General features: G+C 36.0%; 1 long non-coding RNA gene across 2 annotated transcripts in view; it reads left to right on the top strand.

Annotated features, from left to right (window-relative positions):
- The window catches only part of LOC306648047, a 34512-nt gene extending 15714 nt beyond the window's left edge, over positions 1 to 18798 (top strand). For both annotated transcript variants that reach the window (XR_013760257.1, XR_013760258.1), the window contains 2 exons: positions 12443 to 12495; positions 16987 to 18798. This is a non-coding gene — a long non-coding RNA (uncharacterized lncRNA). The remainder of the gene's footprint in view (positions 1 to 12442; positions 12496 to 16986) is intronic.
- The last annotated feature ends 248 nt before the right edge of the window (positions 18799 to 19046 follow it).

Below are 19046 nucleotides of genomic sequence, written 5' to 3' on the forward strand. Positions count from 1 at the left end.
CCTTGTGCATAAACTCATTCCTCAAAGCACATTTTTCCTTCTTGTCCCTTGATTGATGACTTTAATAAGTTCCCACACATAGTGCCAATTTCATAATGCCACAGACTGCCATTTAGGGGATATCAAGCATAATACTACAGTATGAAGTTTGAAGGGAGTTTTAAGATTGGATGTGTCTATTATATTGCTCGAAAAGTGTTCCCGTATGGAATCAATATTTTTATGATACGTTGGGGGAATAAAATGATGAGTAACATATACCACAGGAATCAACATGTCATGATAAAATTTGAATAGGCTCTTAAAAAAATAAAAACAACCTCTTTTGGCTTTTGGAAAATTTGTCAAGAAAGAAAGATGTTTGTAATTAGCATTTCAATAGGAAATAGCACTCAGCTGACATATCATTGTGCCATATCCTAAAGTCCCCTTGACATCAACCAGGAAATGTCCAAGGGAAACCAGGTGAGCTTCATTGGTTCTCAAGGAGGTTACACAACATACTTCTCTAACGGATAACTTCTTCAATTCAGAGCTAATCCTTCAGAAGATGCTGTTTGGCAGCTATTTGTCATAGCACACTGTTAATAAAATAAGCCAAATAATACAATATATTCTATCTAGGGCATCTCAGTATTCAAAAACTAGTTCTAGTACCTACTGGTTCATGATGGGATAACTTGTTTAAGGTTGAATGACTTCACCTGGGCAGCAGGAACAGTGAAAGTTTTCTTAGAGGGTTTTGTGGGGATTAAGGAGTTAGCATAAGTGAGATAAGGAACTTATTAGTTCAGTTCTGAAAATACTGGTTTATTTTTCCTACATAAATTTACTGATGTGTACTTAACTACAGTACCAAATCAACACTTGCTGCAACCAAATATTAATTTGGGGGCAATAGAGAGTTAAGAGGGGCTAAGCACTCTCCTTGTGCTGCTCAGTGTGTCTATAGCACTTTGATATAAAAGGCATAAGAAATCAACACTGAGAGAAGTCATGAGCCTTTGTTACTACTGAGGCAGAAGGTGGATTTCACAGGTTGGGCACTGTAATGGTTTCTACGGTGAATAACAAGTATTCATAAAAGGAGTGGCTTAAATGAACATATATTTGGTCCCTGTTTCTGTGGGTTGAAGTTTTGGTTCAGCTTTAACTGTGTGCTCTGCTCAGGCTCTCCCCAGTGCTGGGTCAAGCTGTCAGTCATACCATAGCTATTTTCTGGAGCTCAGGGTCTTCTCCCAAGTTCAGTTCCTTGCAGATGTACAAGTTAGTGTTTCAGCGTAGACAACCCTCCATAGATGTGTCACACCGTAGCTGTTCATGTTCTTCCCTGAGGCAAGTGGAAGAACATGTCTTTGATATTTTCCCTTCTTTTAGAAACTTATTCCATTATGTCCCTTCCATGAGAATCATAATTCTTTGGATGAACTCAAATTCAAGTGGTTAGTTACTCAATCATGTCACTGATATCCCATCATGGTTACTGGTTCTGCCCACACTCAAGAGGAGGGATTCTACAGAGCGTGTACAGCAGGGACACACATCTTGAAATTCTGCATACCGGACACCTGGGCCAGGCCCAGACGAACATCTTCAGAAGGAGGCCACCTTCAAACTGATCTCTGCCTCTGACTGCCAAACCTTATCCACACTTAACTGCTAATAAACCACATTAATGTGAAATGGTAATGATATTCTCAGCCATGAGTCAACTAGTGACTGTAGATGTTGGTCAAGATATTTGTTGGCTTGGGCACAGTGATGGACACCTGTAATCCTAGCAGCCTGGGAGGCTAAGGCAGGAGGATTGCGAGTGCAAAGCCAGCCTCAGCAAAAGTGAGATGCTAAGCAACTCAGTGAGACTCTGTCTCTAAATATAATACAAAATAGGGCTGGGGATGTGGCTCAGTGGTCAAGCTCTCCAAAATTCAATCCATGGTACCCCTCCCCCCAAAAAGAGATGTTGGCCAACTTGATATGCAGCCATCAAAAGCAAAATATTAATTTGGGGCAAAGTTTTAGGAGCTGAGCTGGAAGATAAAAATCTGTATGCCAGGCTTGCTCTTAGACACTCACTATAAATTGTTCCATTTTAAGATTCCTGATAGTTGGGAGGCCTTGATAAAAAAGAAAATAATGAATCTCAGAGGGAATATGTTCCTCTACCAACATCATGGAGCTGATTAATCTGTTAGAGCTGGCACATGTCTGCCTTCTTCAGCCCAGGTTTTCCCATTACAGCACCAGCCTAGTTTTCCTGTTAAAAGTAGAGTCAGTTACACAAAGAAGTTTTTATGCATACTTTGTGCTGATGTTGACTGGTTATTCTTTGAGCTCCTCTTCAAATGTTCATGCATGTTAGGTACATACTAGAATAAGAACAGAGGGCTGGGGTGCAGCTCAGTGGTAGAATAACTGTCTAGCACGAGCAAGGGCCTTAATCTGATCATCAGTACCACTAAAAAGAAAGAAGAAGGAAGGAAGAAGGAGGAGAAGGAGAAAGAAAAAAAGAGGAGGAGGGGGATTGAATTTCATTGTCTTATAAGGACACAGGCATGATTTCTACCCATTGTCTCTCTAAGTTTTAAGAAAATCTTACCATATGATGCTTTAGGAAGATATTATCAATAATGGTGGGGAGAGAGGTGATCAAATTAAGACTAAAGTGTTCCTTGACATTTTTGTGTGGTTGTTTCTTGTTTTTTGGTTTCAGTATTGGTGTTTGAACCCAGGAGCACTTAACCCCTGAGACACATCCCCAGCCTTTTTTATTTTTTGAGACAGAGTCTTTCTAAGTTGCTTAGGGCCTTCCTGAATTGCTAAGGCTGGTTTTGAACTTGTGATCCTTCTACCTCAGCCTCCTGAGCCACTGGGACTATAGGCGTGCACCACTGCACCCACCTTATTTTTTTATTATTAAAAATAATCAGGAAAAATTATTGTGCAAGGAATCACTTTTGGTTATGGAGGATGAGATTAGTTTGCCTTCTTCAGAACTTAAAGTTATAGAAGATTTGAGTTAGCTGTATGTGTCATTGAACAAACATTTATGTAACCCTTTAAACTTCTAAACAGAATTCTCACAGTTATGCTGTAATTGGGATTTATTTGATTCACGCTGTCTCTTTCATATGCCTCAAGTCTTAATTTACTTCCACTTTATGAAGTAGTGGAAATGACCTCGCTGGGGTTATGCCACAGTTTTAAGTATCTATATTCACCGATAGTATTATGATCCCCCCAAAATGTTCAGTAACTTAAGTGGAAATGCAATATGAAACTTAGTAAAGGAATAACTGAATGAAAAAAAAATTAGGGTTTGGGGGAAAATTACTCACAAAAAGCAAAAGACCCTTAATATATACATTTTCAAATGAAGTAGGGATAAAAACTCTACCCAGTGACACAGGGAGGTGGAAAGAAGTCATCAGTGTTTTTCTAAAGTTTTAGATGTGTGTTGGGAGTGGGTGGGATGGAGGGCCCTCCCTGTAGAATTTGAAATCGTTGTCTTGCAATTTGAAACATACTCTAATTTTCACTTCTATTTATAAAACATATGGCAAATGAGGCAGTTATCTACCGTGAATGTCAAAACTGCAAAAAGTATGGAAGAGTAGAATAGTAATCCAAAGTAAAGCACAACATAGCTTATTGAATATGATTAAGGAGGTAAATGAATTGGCACCTTTTGAGAAGATTGACATTCTATGAAAAACAAACAAGCAGAAATTTTGAAATAAAAGAATTTACAGAAATGAAAAATACAGTCTTAAAAATTGAAAATTTGGGTTGATTAAATAGCAAATTAAATATAGCTTTAAAGAATCAATGAGCTTAAAGATAAACGGAAATGATACAGTATCCTGTTCCAATGGGTAATAAGTAAAAACTATAAAAGAAACATTAGGAGACATGAAGGAGAAGGATATAGAAGGAGAAGAATAAATACACATGAGAAATACTGGGAGAGGAAAGCAGAATGAAGGAGAGGTAATGTTCAGAAAGTAATGACTGCGTTGTTCTGTTTAACTCAGATTAATGGAGTAAAATACAAATCACCCCCTTGGCACAACATATAAAAATACAGTGACACCTGGTACACTATAGTATCACTGCAGAACGTCAATGACAAAAGAAGTGTGTCTTGAAGGAAACCAAAGATAAATAACAGACCAAAGATAAATAACTGCTAGATTGTCACTGATTTTCGCAATAGCAATAAATAACTGCAATCAGAAGACTGTGAAATAACACTGTGACATTTCTGAGGGGGAAATTGTGGTTAAGCAAAAATTATACTAAAGTTAAAATAAAATAATTTATTCAAAATATTTGGTTTTCTTATTGACTTAATGAAAATTAGATATTCCATGAAAACAGTACCTCTTTTGATATATGTCAGTGAAAAAATATTAGCTTTGAAATCAACTCTACCTAGCTTACCTTCCATCCTGAGGGATCGTTGTCACCTCTACCTAGCATCAATTTGGGGAGGTAACAATCTGGCCGAAGAACAAAGTCCTAACCCAAGGCCAGGGTATCTAACTTCCAGTCTCCAAGGAGCTCTCTTCCTTTGGATAATAACAGCCTCTCTGATGCTATTTCCTCATCCATGGAAAAGGAATTAGAGAATCCTGTTAAAGACAAAATACAGACAGAAGTCTTAAGTATAAAGCTGTCCTACCCACTGACCCTATCAGTTCTGTTGTGCTCAATTAATACATACTGAAGGGAATTAATGTTTCCCTGAGCTTCAGTTGCCTGCCCTGGGATACAGGGTGATACCACCTGACTCAGATAGTGGTGGGGAGGATTACTGAGGTGCTCCATTGATTGGTTCCTTTTGTATTCAGTACAGAGATAGTCCATCAAAGATAGTATGTACTTTTCAAATCTCTAAAATCTCTTGTAGTTCTAACCAGAACCCATGATTTGATTTCAAGAAGAGTAAACTAGTTTTTGGAGAATATGGGAATTAATTATTTTATATTAAAACATGATTAATCTTTATTTGACAAATAATACTGTAGTAAAATCATTTTCTTAAATATGTACTGGACGGTTCATTTTTTCCCCCCCTTGGGTTTTTATTTGATTTCAGTAGGTGCAAAGGCTGACCCCTCGTGACCAAGAGTGGTAACTGTAGCCTGAAACCCTTTCACATACTACTGCTTGAAGTATTTGCTGCAGATCTGGCAGTCTTCTGAGCTCAGACATTACACACAGACAGGTGGTCTTCACGGAATCTGTGCACAGAATACTTCTGTATGTTGACTGCATCAGAATATCTAATTTCAAAGATCTGCTGCTGCTTCTCAGAAGTGGCAGCTGCAGTTGAATTGTTTTTTTTAAAGTAGTACATGAATAATGTAGGGATACTGCTTTCCTCTGGTCGACGCTCAATGGCTCCCCTACCTTTTTTTAAGTTTTAATACCCTGCTAGTCTAGTTTCAGTAGCTCAATGAAAATGCAATATGTCCAAGAACTAATTTTTTTTTTTTAGTTAAAAAGAAATTTGGCCCAGAATAAAATATAAAATTCTCTCATAACAATAATGCTGCAAATATTCCCTCACATTGCAAAAACTTATAGCAAATGTCAAAATGAAGGGACTTGGTTATTCAGTTCCTGGTTTAGATGGTGCAACAGAGATCTCCTTGTCATTGTCTTGGTGCATTTCACATTTGGTATGAATGGGATATGGGGATTGTAAGCTGATTCTTCAGACACAGGTGCTGAGACAGTTTAGGGAGCAAAATGTTTGTTAGCATGAATGACTGTGAGTGGAAGAAGAGCAAGCAGAATTGGACAGAGGGAAAAGATCAAGAGCAGATGCTAGCCCAGAGGGGAGCTCTGGAAAGACCATGATCTGTCCAGTGTCCCTTGTTGGATTGAAGCAGTTGGACCTTTGTTTGACCTTAGTCTGACCTGGGCTAAGGCTGCTCTCCACTGCTGAGCTGTAAAGTTGCTACAGCAAATCCTTTGAATAGAAACCTAGGGCTGGTCTCCACATCTACCACGGAGTCACTGACTACAGCAAGGGGACAAAGATCCTGAATGCATTCCCTCCTTTTAGAGACAGTTTTTTAATGAATCCCCAAGTTCAGCTCCATCTCAGTTCCAGTCATTTGTGCTAAAGGCTGTTTCTTCTCCCTGCATCTTGGTCTCCTCAAAATCCACGGAGAGCTGTGGCATCCTTTCCAACACAGCTACTCCCCTGCTCTGGCTGGGTTAGTTTGACCTTCTCCAAGAAGCAAAAGCTAGTGTGTATTACCCAAATGGACATGTAATTCTTCCATTTTTCATTTTTTTTCAGGTATTCATGTTATCTTAACTAATATAAGGCATGGAATGGAAAAATTGTTTTCATCTCACAACCGCAATTTTGTTCATTTGTTCACAACTGCCTGGAGGAGAGTTGTGTTGAGAAGGATCCTGAGTTTGAATCCAAACTCAAGGAGAAGTACAAATATCTTTAATGACCTTTGGGGTCACACCCAGGAGAGAGGTGACATACATTTCAGTTTTTCCCTTTCAACCCTGTTCTCAACACTTTACATGCTGAATATAAACACACATACACTAGCCCTCCATATGTGAGGGTTCTCCATCCATGGATTTGACTAACCATGAACCAAAAATATTCAGAAAAAAATTGCATGTATAATAATCACGTATAGATTTTTTCCTAGTTATTATTTCCTAAACAATATAGTATAACAACTGTTTACATAGTAGTGGCATTGTTTTTAGGCATTGTAAATTATCCAAAGAGGATTTAAAGTTTACAGGTGACTGTGTGTATGTTATATGTAAATACCACACCATTTCTCAGCTCTTGGTATTTTCAGGGGGGCCTGGTTCCCCCTGGAACAGTAAATCTCCAGTTGTGAAATGCAAGCTCCTCATGGAGAAGGATATATTCTCAAAGGTGAAGCCCTGGATCCTCGGGTAGGTTGTTTCAGTAATTGTTGTCCCTGCTCTCTAGCCTTACCTCAGTGGTTCTTTATGTTGCCACCACCCCTCACACCTACTGTTATCCCGCTGTGACTTGCACCTTAAATACTCCGTGGCTCTTTCCTTGTCCTTATGTGGGAAGTCCCGCAGAGAACAGAACTTTTCTATACTAAATAACAAAAATCTCAAGTCATAAACACAGTTTTAATTAGGTAATTAAATGCCCAGCTCAAGTAAGAGTCAAATTTTAATCTTGATTTAAAATTGAGTCTTCTCCCTCCCACTGCTGGATCCTGTTGCAATTTGAACACCATGTGGTCAGAGTCCTTTCTCATTTCCCACTTCCTGCTTCTGTACTCCCTCCCCCATCAAGCCAAAGCAACTGCTGGCCCCTTCAGGGGTAGAAAGTGGCAAGGGAAAAAAGAGGGTTTGGCTTAGATGGATTCTGCTCTGGCCTTGGAGCAGTTAAAACTCTGTGGACTTGAGAAATGCTTTAAAAAATACTTGCTAAAAATTGAGATGTCATTCACATACCATAAAATATATCTTTTTTAATGTGCAAAGTTTAGTGCTTCTTAGTATATTTCCAAGATTGTGAAACCATCTTCACTGTCTAATTCCAGAGCATTTTAATCACCTGGTAAAGAAACCCTATGCCCATGAGCAACCTTTCTTCATTACCTCCTCACCCCATTTGGTGGCAACCGAGAATCTACTTTCTTCCTCTACAGGTTTGCCTGTTTTTAATATTTCATATAAATGGAATCATACAAAATCAATAGGAATGTGAACTGTGAGAAATTTTTCTCTTTATAAATTGCCCTGTCAGTGATATTCTGTTGTAGCGACACAAAATTGATGAAGACAGAGTATACCATGTTTTGTTTAGACATTCATTAATTATGGGACTGTCGACTTGCTTCCAGTTTTTGGTTAGTCTAAGTAAATTTTTAAAGTAATGTTGTTATGAACATTCATGCATATCAAACATTCTATGATGTGCTTCTTTCACTTAGCATAATATTTTCGGGATTCTTCCATGTTATGTGTATGAATGCTTCATTTTTTTAAAGACTGAATAATATTTCATTGTATTGATGCTATGGACATGTCTCCCAAACCTCATGTGTTGGAAACTTAATCTCCGATGCAGTATGTTGAGAGGTGGGGCCTATGAGAGGTGATTAGGTCACAAGGGTTCTCATGAGGGGTGAATGCCATTACCACACACCCATTTGCTACTTGCCTTTTTCCGTAGAATGATGACTGCGAAGGCCTTCAACAGATGTTATCCCTGGATTCTGGAATTCCCAACTCCTAGAACTTTTCCCCTCTTTATAAATTAACCTGGTCAGTGATATTCTGTTATAATGATACAAAATGGTCATAGATGGAGTATACCACATTTTCATTTAGACTTTTAACCGTTGAATTGAGAGTCGAATTACTTCTAATTTTGGATATTATGGGTAAATTATTAAAATGATGTATGAGTTTTTTCAAAGTACACGTTTTCAATTCTTTTGAATACATACTAAGAGTATGTTGCTGGACCATATGGTAGCTCTCTAGGTAACATTTTTGAGGATCTATAGATAACATTTTTGATGAACTGTCAAGCTGTTTTCCACAGGGTCTATAACATTTTAGAGTTCCACCAGCAGTGTAGGAAGGTTCCGTTAGCTCTGCATCTTCACCAACAGTGGTTATTTTTTGTGTTTTTGATTATAGCCCTTCTTGAGGGTATACAGTGGTATCTCATTGTGGGTTTTTTTTTGGGGGGGGGGTAAAATGATTTTTATTTAGTGAAAACCTTACAATTCAATGACTCTGAATGTAGTTTAACTGTGACATTAATTCCTATCCCAATTCCAGGCAACTTAGTAAAAATCATTATAATAATTCTTTTTTTTTTTCTAAATCTTTTTTTAAAATTTATTTTTATTGTAAACAAATGGGATACATGTTGTTTCTGTTTGTACATGGAGTAACAGCATACTATTTGCATAATCATACATTTACATAGGGTAATGGTGTTTGATTCATTCTGTTATTTTTTCCTTCCCCCCCACCCCTCCCACCCCTCTTTTCCCTCTATACAGTCCCTCCTTCCTCTTCCCCTTTATGTGTCATCATCCACTTATCAGCAAGATCATTCGTCCTTTGGTTTTTTGAGATTGGCTTATCTCACTTAGCATGATATTCTCCAATTTCATCCATTTGCCTGCAAATGCCATAATTTTGTTATTATTTATAACTGAGTAATATTCCATTGTGTGTGTGTGTGTGTGTGTATATATATATATATATATATATATATATATATATATACCACAGTTTCTCTATCCCTTCATCAATTGAAGGACATCTAGGTTGGTTCCACAATCTCATTGTGGTTTTGATGTGCATTTTCCTAATGAATAATGGTTCTGAACATTTTTCATGTGCATAGTGACCTTTTGTGTATCTTCTTAGTTATATATGTTCTTAAAATTTTTGGTTATTTGTCCTAAGTTTTCTTCATATATATCAAATGTCTGATAAGAGTCTTAGTATCTAATATATTCTTCATTTATGTGAACTATGTCTTCATCTTCTTGACAATGTCCTTTGACACTTACAAATTTTACTTCTAATGAAGGATGATCAATCTATTTTCTTTGTGATTTTGATGTCATGTCTAAGAAATTACTTCTTAATGCAAGATTATAAAGACTTATTCCTATTTTTCTTCCAAACATAGAGGCAATTTCATTATGTGGAGTGGAAATGAGATCCAAAATTCATCCCTTTGAATCTGGACATCCAGTTCTCCCAGCACCCTGTTGAAAGGACCATTATTTTTCCATCAAATGGTCTTGACATCCTTGATGAAGATTAACTTACTACAGATGTATGGGTCATTGACCTACATGTCTATCCTCATGCCCTTGCCACATTTTATTTTCTAATGTAGTTTTGAAATTAGAAAGTGTATCTTCCAACTTTATTTTTTCTCAAGATTATTTTTACTATTCTGAGTTCCTTGCAATTCACGTGAACTATATAATGTTTTATTATTTTTGTAAATAAGGCAGTTGAAATTGTTTTAGGATTTGTATTGAATCTGTACCTCACTTTTGTGAATATTACCACCCTAACAACAATCCATGAGCAGTGTGACTTTCCATTTATTTAGATTTTCTTTCATTTCTTTCACCAGAGTTTTTTCATTTGCAATATACAACCCTTGCACCATTTTGGCTGCATTTATTCCTGAGTATTTTATTGCTTGTTATTCTATTATAAGCAGAATTGTTTCCTTAAAAAAATTATTTTTCAGATTGTTGTTTCTGGTGTGGAGAAATATAATGGACTTTTGTATATTAATTCGTATTTCACAAACTTAGTGAATTTGCTTATTATCTCCAGCGTGTGTGTGTGTATGTGTGTGCATTTCTTTAGCATATTTCACATAGAAGGTCATGTCATTGGCATATGAAGATGTTTTTACTCCTTATTCTCCAGTCTTCTTGTCTTTTATTTGCTTTTCTTGCCGAGTTGCCTGAATAGACTCTTCACTACAATGTTGAAAAGAACCAGCAAAATTGGGCATTCTTATTTCTGTTTCTAGGAGGAAAGAAACTTTCTTTTCACTATTAAATATAATTTTAGTTATTAATTTGTCAAAAATACTATTTATCATGTTGGGGGAAGTTCCTGTATATTCTTCTTTCCTCTTTCTTTTGTTTCTTTCTTTCCTTCTTTCTTTGCTATGAAAAGACGTTGGATTTTGACAATTTTCTTTATTGAAATGACCATGTAGGATTTCCCTTTATTTTATTAATGTAATATATGTCACATTGATTGATTTTTGTAGGCTGAAACAATGTTGCATTCCTGGGATAAATCCTACTTGGTTGCAATCTAAAATCTTTTTTATATGCTATCGACTTTGTTAGTATTTTTGGAGGTTTTTAATGCCTTTATAATAAGGGATATTGGTCTTTAGCTTTCTTGTGATGCTTTAGGTTTTGGTATCAAGATAATGCTGGCCTTGTAGAATGAGTTAGAGAGTGTTTCCTTCAGGTCTACATTTTGGAATAATTTGTGAAAAACTGACATTAACTCTCCTTTAAATAGTTGCATAGTTTTCCAGAAAAGCTACCTGGTTCTTGGCTTTTCTTTGTGGGAGGTGGCAAAATTATTAACTCAACCTGTTTTCTGAGTTTTAAAGAGATTTAGTAATGATCCTATTTTAGAGTGGTAGTGCTAGGACACAAACTCAAGTACTTCTGACAATAGCCTTTGTTTTAAGCCATTATTGACTAAAATGCACATTTAAAATTACATATGATATTTTCTCATACTGAAATTAGTACACTTATGTTTGAACATATTTTAAATTGTAGAAAAGTACACAGAGGAAAGTGAAAATAAACCATAGCACTGTTCAATATGTTGTCATACTCTCAATAACTTTTCTAACTATTCTCTGTATGCATATATTTAATATGTGGTAGATATGATTGTTATTATACTTTTCACACAGTTTTATTTTTCTCCTTATTCAGTTCTGCTTTTAAGTTCCCACAACACTAATAGTTCTTCAAAAACATTGTTAAAATAGTGTTTAGTAGTCCACTGTGTAAATTCCTTTAACCACAACAGATTTTTTTTCTTATTTATTATTTAGGTTTTAACCTTTTGGCTATTGTAAACAACACTCTCCATGTCATCTTAGATTTTGTATCGTCTCGGATTTTTTTTTTCCAGTATAGTTTTAAAAGTGGGGTCATGGATCAAAATGTGGTAGCATTCTGAAATTTCTTCAAAGACTTGGTAAACCAGAAGGTGTTCCAATTTATATTTCTGCTCACATTAAATTATTTTGCTTATAAAATTTTGACACTATTATTTTAAAAACAATATTTTGTAGTTTGTTAGTTTAAAATTAATCTGTCATTCAAAGAAAACTATAGGAGTAAATGCCAGTTTTCCAGGACTCAAAAGCTGTCACATACATTTTGTTCCTCATCTGCTTTGGTCTTTACAGATAAGAGGCTTCTCCCCATTAACCCTCTATTCTGGGCTAGAAATAAACCCGGGCACACATGCCCAGATTTATGATGGAGCCATGTACATGTCTAGGAAAGTCCTTGGACTGTGCTTTAATTCTCAGCTTATTAATAAAATGCAAAATTGCTAGGGGCAGTCAGTTCAGTTCATTGGATATTCTTGGTAAGTAGTAACTAATGGAATTTAGCACAGAAAATTGTAACATTATCATATGGCTAATAATGTCAATATTCTAATTATGGGATCTTAAAAGAACCCATAATTCTTAGCAGAGAACTGAAAAGAACTGAAACAATTATCCTAAGGGAGATTAGACTTTCCTTGTACGGAATTACAATGAACATAAATAATTTAAAATATCACAAAGTAGTGAAACTATTTTAATCAATATTTTAAATTTCTCTCCCCCGCCTTCTTCACCCTACAGAACTCCAACAACACAAAACCAAGGAAACAAGAAATTAAATAAACTATACACAGGTCTGTGCACAAGTAGCAAACTGGGCTCATTTTATTTTCTTGTTTGCATTCTGCTCTGGAACACTGGCAAACAAAGTCACCCACACTGAAATGGCAAGGTATTTCCCATGGAAAAGGGGCAAAGCAAATGGGCTGGATAATGCACTAACTCTGTGAGCAGCCCAGGGATCATTCAAAGTTGACTGGAATGAAATAGAAAAGAGCAAATAATGACTCTATATAGCAAATAAGCAATCAATCTTCAGAACCATTTTAAAACTTGGGTGATGATATGCTGATCACTTCTTTGTAGAAAGACATTTCAAAGATTGAAAGGGTGCAATGGAGAGCAACAGAAATGACTCCAGGCACAGGCTTCAGGAACAATGATGCTTTATACCTCCTCTGCACTCTTCTGCAAAGGGAGAAAAAGGTCCCAAATGACTGCTGAAGGTCACCGTGTTTGCAAGAGACACAGGCTAAGAGTACGAAATTCAAGCCCTGAAGAGTAGTTATTTGATGAAATCACCTCAATTCAGCAGGTGCTGGTGGTAAACTGAGTGAAGTCTTTTCAAATATTTCACAAAGACTATAGAATAATAAAACAGAGTCCCAACTCAAGAGTTAGTAAGCCCTGCCACTTACTCATAAAGTAATCCAAGGTAGGTTACAGAAAAAAATCCTGGCCTTAGTTTTTAAACTAGATATTGTAGGGAAGCAAATAAGGCAACTAATCAGAAATAATTTTTATTTTGAAGAGCTACATGAATGAATGATAGTTTTTGCTCTAATGTTTTTGGTTTTGTGTGTATTTTGCCTTTCCTTTGTGAATGGGAAAGTGTTAAAGAGCAGTAAAAGCACAGATTATTACACTGGATAGGAAGTTTAAATAAAAACAAAATAAGTTTCATAAACTCAATGCTTCTATGCAGTGGAATAGACTTGTTCTGGAGAATTACTTTGTACCTGCTAAAAATCCAATAAAGCCTATATAATCCTTTCTCACCATCCAAGCAAAAGAATGTTTTCATTAAGGAGAAAGAAAGAAAGAAAGTAGCTGGTAATATTTTGCAAAGCATAGTTTAAAAAAGTAAAGACATCTCTGTGAAGTAACAAATTAACTAGAGCTAGAAAAATACAGCCAGGAAGGTAAGATTGAGCCTGGTTCAATTTGCAACATAACTTTTGAGATGTCTTTCAATTAGTATAATTGCAAAATGTCAACATTCTTTCAAATAACGATGGCATAGCTTGGAGTAGCAGAGGGGATAGCAGAAAACCAGTAAATACACAGAATGATGCAGGTCCAGGTAGAACACAAAGAAGGGTCACAATTGGCAAAGGATCCCCACCTTTTATGAGGAGATATTGCAAGTCAACACTGAAACCTCACTGAATGCTACTTGTAGGTTGTTACATGTAAATGAATGTGAGAAAATATATCAAATATGGATAGCTATAGATACAGATGTGGAAGTCAATGTTTAGTGAAAATTGCATATGTTCCGTAAAGTTTTTTTCAGAATATCCCTTAAAAGACATTTGGTTGTCTAAGTATGCCTCCCCTAACCGATAACACGTTTAGCTAATTAATAACCCAATTTGACACTTCTGCTCCATGAACTCCTTATTCATTCATTCATTCATGGATCCAATAAACACTTATTAAGCATACCCTACATCTGAGGTACTGTGCTTGGTCCATGAAGATTAGTAAGTGAGGCAGAACCTTACCTTTGAGAAATTCAGTATCTTGTAGAAGAAGGCCATCAACATAGATCTCTAAGTAACTGCCATCTCTGTCTCTATTGCTCTTTTTTCCAACTGATTCGAGAAAAATTTCACCAAACTCACTCACTAGTTTAGACTATATGAAGAATATATAAATCTTCATCAATCTATGATTTATTGAACTTAAAATGCTGTGCTAGTTTTAAAAATCTTGTTATATCTAGGTACTTAATATTTACCCCAGAGTTGCGTGTGTCATATTTAATTAAGTACAAAATGAGCATGACTGAGTCAGTTCTTTCTTCAAACATCTTTTGGCAGGTGGAATGTAATAAGTCTACTTATAGAACAAAAATAACAACAAAATTAGCCTAAAGCCATGTAAGTTGGTTAATTTGATTTAGTGGAGGAAATTATGACTAAATATTAAACCCAGAAGAAGAACAGTAGTTACCATGTAATTAGTAATTATGTGCCAACCATAGCTTTTAATTATATCACTTGGACTATAATAGGGCAATAAATTCAGGGAAGCTTGGATTTGGATTCAAAAACTTGGCATAATGCATACAATTCATAAATGCCCACAATGACATTCTCTTCCCTTTTGCTATGGCAACTGAATTATCCTTCAACAGATCAATTCATCTCTCACATTTGCACATGTTGAGCTAAATTAGAGGAAAAAAAAAAAAAAAAAAAAAAAAAAAACCATCAGCATGAGCCCAGACCCTAAACATGCCCTGCTTCCCCTCAGTGTCCATTCACCCTTCATGTGAACGACCGTCACCTTCACCAATCCATCTGCTCTGAACAGAAGGAAGAGAGCAGCATCGTGCATTCCACACCAGCCTTCTCCTTCTGCCAGATCACAGTGGTCTTTAACCATATGCTGCACAATATTAGAGAACAGATCTTTCTGTTTGCACGACAAGCTGTGGACTCTGGACAGCCCTACAGGGACACCTCCAGATAGAGCACTGAGGCTCTGATGGGTGTTTTCCCAACAGCAACCTGGCTCTCAACACTGGGCTCAGAGTGCTGCCCCTCCACTGCGGGGTCTCGTGTAAGTCACTCTCTCTGGGCTTCAGTAAGATGCAGGTTTATGAATCTGCCTTATGGAACTGGATGTAGAGGCAGGTGACATCATGCTTGAGGATATGGGCTCTAGTTCAAGTTTGAGGTCAAAGACTGCTCCTTCGCTTACTCTCTATTTGCTTCACTTTCCTAATTTTAAAGACAGAAATATTGATAGTGCCTTCATAGAACATGCTTGTGACAATGAAAATATGATAACAAAGGATTGCAGTTGGCACACACTGGAGACTACGTGATACGTTAGCATTCATTATTATACTTTATTTGGTGATAATTAAAAGAAATGAATTAATTTTAAAAAATTAGAACAATGCCCAGTACAAAGAGAACCCTTAAAGATGGTAGCACTTATTATTTTATTGTTAGGATTTTAAATAGTGTTTTATATAATACTTTCATCCTGACCTAGCAGTGGTTTATTTGTCCGGGACAACTGGGTAGAATTACAGGTGTATAACTGTTGCTACTCTGGATGCAGAGTATGAACAACTATTTGAACCGAGTACTACAACAGTATTCATGGTTGGGCTTTTTTCCTCCCTTCCCTTAGCTCACATTTTAACACAGCAGACAGTGACATTCCTAAGTATTTCTGTGATTACTGCACGTGACTGAGATCTTTTGGTTTAGGTGCTGGGTTTGTGTGTGTGTGTGTGTGTGAGAAAGAGAGAGGGGGAGGGGGGAGGGGAAGAGGAGGAAGAGGGAAGGGGAGGGGAGGGGAGGGGAGGGGAGGGAAGGGAGGGAGAGAGAAATTGCTATAGAAATTTTTGTCTCTCGAGTCCTGTGTTGAGATTGAACACAAAGCATAAATGATCTCCAATCAGACTTCCATTACATTTGCAGTTCCCTGAAGATCTCATGCAAAGGGCCAAGGAAAGCAGCATATCTCTTTTTCTATAAACTGAAGAGGATTTGGAGGGAAAGAAAACATTTGTGATTCTCTTACATGATTGTCCTTTTTAAAGAAAGATAACCCAAATCACAATTGTAATGGAAGTTCCAGGAGCAAGTTTTAAGTTTATCCTCTTTGTCACTATAGAAGATTTGCAATGGATACATTTAATTTCTTTAAATTAAATGACTTTAAAATAGCTTTATTTTATTTATTTTTATATGGTGCTGAGGATTGAACCCAGTGCCTCACACATGCTAGGTGAGTGCTCTACCACTGAGCCACAACCCCAATCTGTATTTAATTTTTAAATTACCAAAAATTAAGTTTGATGTTGTCATCATCTAATGATTCCTTTAACAAGGTATATTTTAGCAAAGAAATATTTCCCCAAATTATTTGGGCAATATATTCTTCTTTTCTTCTACATTTTACAGATAATAGATGCAAAAACGGATTTTGTAGGGGAAGAAGGAGTAAATGAAGAGTAAAAATGTCTAGTCAACTCATATAAGCGCAAAAATGCTATATTCTTCATTGCTAACATTGTTAGTTTTGCTGCGTATAATTTCAAATACTGACGGTTTCAAATGTAAGTTCTCATGTCTTCCTCACAATATCTTTTCAGAAACATTTTTTGCATTTACTTTTGTTGTGGTCACATAAAAGATTCCTGGGAACTTGTTGATGTTTTTAGCATAACAACTTAGATGGTTCTTGTCGCTGTTGGTTAGATGTGATGGTTTTCCTTCCTCATCCTTACTAAGAGTCTTCCCACTCCATTTCTTTAGGGATTAATGCTGATTGCCATAGTGAGAAGCTGTGCAGTGAAGGTTTCTCAGTGTTGAAATCTATCACTGTCATTCAATGGGACTCCTAGACTTTCCACCCACCCATCTCCCTGAGGAATGGTCTCAGACATGGAGCAATTAAATCACTGATTAACAGAGCCACTCAAATGTTTTTTTCATAACAAAATTCATCTTTAGGTATAAAAATGCAATACAATGCAAATATAATACTGATACAAATAAACACCAATGATGATACTTAACTGGGGGTAGTGGGAGAAGCAGAGTTATTGAAATTAAGTAGAAAAAATTTATATCATGCCCTCCATTGAAGGTTGTTTAAATCCTAAATTTTTCTTATCTATAAAATGTAGCAATTATAAATCATGTAAGTGCAAAAATTAAGTGATCTTGTGTGCCAATTAACTACTAGTTCCTTTCATATTAAAACAACAACTAAAACTAAACAGTGACCTGATTTCCTTTCTGATTAGCTTATTTATCCTCATGAGGTCCCTCCATGAAAAGCATGAGTGGCAGTTCATCCTGGGTTGAATCTGGGGTCTAACCACAATTATACCATGCCTGAATTTGCATTCACCGTGTTTCAAGGTCAGTAAGTCATCTATTAATGAAAAGGTCAGGTGACAAATACAACCTGAATTATATGCAAAGTCAGAGAAAGGGCTTGCCAATCAAACCAGTCACTCAGATCTAGCTTGTTTATGGTTCATAAACTATTTCCATTTAAATCTTTCCAAAATGGCAGCAGGTAGGCCAGAGATCTCTAAACTGTACAGACAAATTTCTCAGCAAAAGCATGGCTACAAGGAAAGTGCTTAATACTCCATTTCATGCACCCACTGAATGTGAGTCTGATTGAATATGCTTACCCATCCATGTACTTATTATATTCCAAATCAGTGTCAGAACAAACCCTGAGAGCTAAGAGATTTCTACAACAGCACATAAAAAGCAATAGCATAACACAAGTAACAACAAATTAAAAAATATAATAAAAATTATAATATCCTCAATAGCAGCAGAAGCCATATGGTTTCTAGAAATCAGTCTAATAAAAAGGTTTATAAGAACTCTATCAAAAATTAAAGTATTACAGAAGGAAATAAAAGGAAATTTGAATAAATGATGAAATATAACATGTTCGTGGCTAAGAAGACTCTAACAAAAATAATGATTTTCCCAAATTAATTTATAAACTCAAGGCAAATTTATTTTAAAAAGTCTTATAAAATTTCTTTTGTGAAAATTGAAAAGTTGATACTAAAAGTCACATAGAAGAATATAGTCAAGACCTAAAGTGGGTATAATGCATACTTAACCCTAAATTTATTGAGATTTATACATTAAGTTTGTTCATATTTTTTAAACATGTTTTAGTTGTCAGTGGACCTTTATTTTATTTATTTATTTTTATTGTTATGTGGTGCTGAGGATAAAACCCAGAGCCTCACACATGCTAGGCAAGCACTCTACCACTGAGCTACAATTCTAGCCCAGGTATTTTTTTTTTAACATATTTTTATGTCAATTTTACATCAATAAAGTATTTTTAAGATGGGAGAACAAATTAAGAGAGATTTTAGATAAGACTAATTTGTAAAGTTATAGCAATTAGCTATAGGGACAAATAGGGAGATAGGTAAACAACAGAAAGAGTTCAGAAACAGACTCATGCTATGTGAAAACACAGTGTCATTAAGAATCAATGTAGGGTGTTGGGACTGTAGCTCAGTGGTAGGGTGCTTGCCTTGCACATGTGAGGCATTGAATCCAATCCTAAGCACCACAAAAAAATAAAGAAAGAAAGAAATTGTGTCCATCTACAACTAAATATATATATACACACACACACACACACACACACATAAAATAATCATTGTGGGAGTTATACCACTCCTTGGTATTTATCTTAAAGAATTAATGTCAGTATACAATAGTGATATGTGCATACTCATGTTTATAGAAGCATAATTCACAATAGCCAAATTATGGAATCATCCTAGGTGTCCATCAACAGTTCAATGGATAAAAAATGT

This window comes from Sciurus vulgaris, assembly GCF_902686455.1.
Source record: "Sciurus vulgaris genome assembly, chromosome: 1".
In the NCBI taxonomy this organism is placed as follows: domain Eukaryota; kingdom Metazoa; phylum Chordata; class Mammalia; order Rodentia; family Sciuridae; genus Sciurus; species Sciurus vulgaris.